The 5,054-nt window shown below is 39.0% G+C and overlaps 1 protein-coding gene across 1 annotated transcript in view; it reads right to left on the reverse strand.

The window, feature by feature from the left end:
• The window catches only part of LOC106884171 (ceramide kinase), a 109,999-nt gene that overhangs the window by 102,244 nt on the left and 2,701 nt on the right, over nt 1-5,054 (reverse strand). The window lies entirely within an intron of this gene.

Below are 5,054 nucleotides of genomic sequence, written 5' to 3' on the forward strand. Positions count from 1 at the left end.
TATATATATATATATATACTGCTATTTACATATAGAGGCAAACCCGTGCGTGTGCCTTAACAGTAGTTAAAGGAAGGCTTGGGCTAGGAAAAAAAAATTAATAAAATTCCTCCCCAGAAATATAGTAGATGTTATTTCAAAGACACAGTCACCATGTCTTCGACGATGCCACGAGTGATGATAACAATATATAGTAATTGATGGACTGGTTAATTCACAATAACATCCTTACGTTTTGACCTAAGTGAATATGTATATGAAATATACATTATATAATGATGGAAGATTATATTGACCATTGCGTATTGTAATATGAAATACAATGAAGAAATGTTTATTGAAAGGGACGGGCGTATGTGTGTATATATATATGAAGGTATTGAATTTAAAGAAAATCGATAAAGGATAGTAAGATGTAAACATAAATAATATGCAGTAAACATGTTTCTAAACCAGATGATGTTTTTGCCAAAATTGGAACATTGTTATGATGCATGCTTTTTTTAAAATTACACACGTAGACCTATTTTATATATATGTATGTGTGAGTGTATATATATATCTATATATATATTTGTGTGAATGTATGAGTATTCTATACATACATATATATATATATATATATATATATTTATATTCACACACACGCACACATACATATTTGCACATGCATATGCATACACCTACGCGCATCAATCTAATGTCTGTTTCCCATGCCTATATGGGTTAGATGGGCCCTCTCCAACCGTCCCACTAAATTGTTGCATTCTTTTGTCAGGTCCTTTGTGAGATTCAGTATCCTTCAGTCGAGCCTTCACCACTTCTGACCATATCTTCCTTGGTCTGCCACTCATTCATTCCACATGAATCTCCAGGAATTTCTTCACCCATCTGTCATCATCCATACACATTACATATCCACACCAACTTAGTCGTCAATACAACTGATTACATTTACATCCAATTTTTCTGTCAGTTTGTCTGTACCTTGTTTATTAATACACAATATTTTGCATCCAGTAGATCAAGCTTGCTTCATTTCTTTCCTCTTGTACACAACCTCTGCGTTCAGTACCCACATTCTCACTACTAGGCAGCATCACAATTAGTACACAAGCATCATACAAGCTACCTTTTGCTCAAAGAGGGAATCTCCTTGTTGCCAGCTAAGATAATACCATCTCCCTGAATTTCTCCAGTTAATTCTAACTTTGGCTACCATGCCTTCAGAGTAGGTTAGCTCTCTCTCTTTTACTTGTTTCAGTCATTTGACTGTGGCCATGCTGGAGCACCACCTTTAGTCGAGCAAATCGACCCCAGGACTTATTCTTTGTAAGCCTAGTACTTATTCTATCGGTCTCTTTTGCCGAACTGCTAAGTTACGGGGACGTAAACACACCAGCATCGGTCGTCAAGCAATGTTGGGGGGACAAACACAGGCACACACACATATAAATATATATACATATATACGACGGGCTTCTTTCAGTTTCCGGCTACCAAATCCACTCACAAGGCTTTGGTCGGCTCGAGGCTACAGTAGAAGATACTTTCCCAAGGTGCCACGCAGTGGGACTGAACCCGGAACCATGTGGTTGGTAAGCAAGCTACTTACCACACAGCCACTCCTACACTTATTTGTAAAAGAAATTATCAACTACTTTAAACCATCTTCTAAATATTGCAAAATGTTTATTTTATTGGTGCTCCCAGGGCCAACTACTATACATCTACCACAGGCAAAATCTTTATTCACAGTCAGCCTGCCTTTGATTCCACTTCACTTCACTTCGTGTGCACCCACAGATCATATCGAGAAATTGTATTGAATTTTTACCAAGCGGTACGGCAAAGGAGACCGATAAAATAAGTATCAGGCTTACAATGAATAAGTCCTGGGGTCAATTTGCTCGACTAAAGGCGGTGCTCCTGCATCGTCACAGTCAAATGACTGAAACAAGCAAAAGAGAGAGAGTAAACTATTTTTCTGCTTATTGAGCAGGACCAATTTCCCTGATGATAACAGAGCCATGACTTCTTTCTCACTAAATAAAATTTTATTTTTTACCACGTTTACTCTGAGACTTTTGATCCTCACTTTTCCTTCCATGTCTAGTTTTTCTTCTCTAATTCCTCCACAGACTAAAGATCAGGTCATCATTAAATAGAAGTTCCTAAGACCTAATTTACCTGAAATTATACTATTATTGCCTGGAGGACTGTAATTAATAGGAAGAGGTTAGGAAACCAAACCTTGACAAACCTATTTGCACTCTAAATTCTTCTCTGAACTCGTTGACAAATCTCATTTGTTGACTGCATATCTATATATGGTCGCATCATTCTCACCAACTTTTACTTTTCTTTGGATCAATAAATGCTAGGTAGAGAGGCTTACTCTTAGCTAAGAACTTATCTTGCAGCTGTCTTTTATAAAGATAACCTCAATAGTATTCAGACAAGGAACAAATCCCAACTGCATCTCATCCGAGCAAATTCTTTTCTTAATCAATCATGCTAAGACTGTTACTTTCATAACATGCTCTACTGGTTTGATATTTCTGTTGTTGCTCCTTTTTAGAGTGTCTCTTTTGCCCCTTTCAGCAGTTGACAATCATAATGAAATGCCAGTTACTAGCTTCTCTGTATTACTAAACTGACCATGCAGGTGACTAACCTGAGCCCTATTCACCAGAAATTTTACACATCATCAACATCTCAGTGACTACACTAGATGAACCACCTGCTTTCCCCAATTTCATATCCTTAATGGCCACTTTTGTCTGTTACATCTGTCTATCACAATAGCTGGTCCCTCCACTGGGTATAATTAGGAGAGATCCTCTTCCTTCCACATGCATATACAAATATATACATACATAGGTATATACATACATGCGTGTACTTTCTATTCAACTGTGGTTACTTCAACAGATTTATATATACACACATATACAAACATACACAAGTCAATAGGTACAACAAATTGAGTATGCAGGTGGGGGACCCACCAGAGCTAAGTCCCTTTATACTTTCCATAGCCCTCCAGGCCATAACAGAGTGCAAGAAAGAAGTCTGTGCTGGTATAGCTATATCAAGGATATCAGTTATATACAGGGTGTGGCAGAAATACCTCCCACATTTTAAACTTTCACCTATGTGTTGCTAATGAACTTGTGCAAGTTTCAATGATGTTTTCATTTAGCTAATGAACAAAAATTGTAACCCTTTGTTTAAACAACAGTCAAATTAATTTTCCATAAATGTTGTTTCTTTTTCCTTTTGTCAACCTTTCAAATGTGGGAGGTATTTCTGCCGCACCCTGTAGAACACTGTGAATAGAACCTGTGGAAGAGGGAGACTAAGGAAAACATGGGACAAAGTGAAGATTGACCTCAAGATGTCGCATTTCATAAAAGAGATAACAAAAGACCATGGTAATTGGCAACAGGTGATGCTGAAGAAGATCTGAACTACTCAAGTAAGCATGGCGAAACATTTGTTTAAATGTGTACAATGACAGAGGAGAGCATATATAATTTATGCCTATATCTGGGTATTTCCCCCATCTTGTATCACAAAGTGTTCCCTATTGCCTATTCAGTACTCACTCATCTCTATTGCTCCTTTCCTAGTCACAGTACCATGATGTCAAAACATCACATGATGTCAAAACAAGGATTCCTATACCTACATATATTCACATATATACTGGGTGTTCAGGTTTAAATGTGATGAGTTTTTGTCTCCTTTTTCAAGAACAATTTGAATATAAATGTGAATAGTCAATGGTATTGAAGAGCATAAAGATTAAAGTAGAAGTTGAGAAAAACTTAGCTGACATAGAGGACTAGAAGCCATCTGAATATTGGAAAAGAGTTAGCTGTGTTGCAATGATTTGCACTGGGTATGACTGCAGCTCAATGCTCTGTGAATACCATAAAGGCTGTAAGACATGACAAGGACAACTACAACAGAAATTAGGAAGCCATGTCTGGCAGGAAGGGACACAGATGGCATTCTGACTGTGTCCACATGCCTGAATTCATCCAACAACTGCACAACAAGGTGACCTGAGAGAGGAAATCCAGGCTTTGATGAGAGAGATGGGTGTCGGAGTTGCCACCATGACGTTGGCCCTAAATGAGGACCTTCACTATCACTTGCACAAGAGGCACAAGGGACACATTTTGACAGCCTAGGCCAGGGAGAACCACTTGATGAAGGTAAAGAAGCTCTTGAACAAGCTGAAGTATCCTGTTGAACTAGCGACAATCTGGTTCTTCTTAGATGTAAAGAACTTCAGCCAGGACCAGTTGCACAACACCCAGAATAACAGGTGGCTTACCTACAGCCCATGTTATGTTCCACATATTAGGAAGTGCCCCAAAACACTGATGGTCTTTGGGAGAGTCTCCAGTGAGGATGACATCATGGCGTGACAAATTTTGAACAGGGCCTTAAGCTCAATTCAGATGGTTATGGTTAGGGTTAGGGTTATGGTTATGTGAAGATGCTTCAGACTGGTCAGTCCCTAGCAGGAGATGGTTGCTGCTGGAAGGCTATTTGTGTGGAAGCAGGATTCAGCTCCTTGCCATACCTCCAGTGCTTGCTTGGAGAATTTCTACGACTCCACCAGCCCCGATTCATGGCCTCCTAATTCCCCCAACTGTAATCCCATAGGTTACTATATGTGGGACATGGTTGACAAAGACACTAACCACTCTGCCTGCAACACCAAGGCCAAGCTGGTGGCCAAGTGCAAGGAGGTGTCCCAAAGATCTCAGGGACGTGGTGAGGAATGCATGCGTCGGGTTCTGGAGCAGTCTTGAGGCCATGGTGAAAGTGAGAGTGGCTACTGAGAGTCAACCATTATCTCCCAGCCACAATCTAGTTGATATTTTTAAAAATACTTTTATTTTTGGATGCAATATTGTGTTTTCCTTCTACATAAACTGTCAAATTTAGCTCTGTATATGCATAAATACATATTTTATATATGCACAAGCATGGAAAGCGGACGTTAAATGATGACAACGACGACGATATATATA

This window comes from Octopus bimaculoides, chromosome 1 (genome assembly GCF_001194135.2).
Source record: "Octopus bimaculoides isolate UCB-OBI-ISO-001 chromosome 1, ASM119413v2, whole genome shotgun sequence".
Taxonomy (NCBI): Eukaryota; Metazoa; Mollusca; class Cephalopoda; order Octopoda; family Octopodidae; genus Octopus; species Octopus bimaculoides.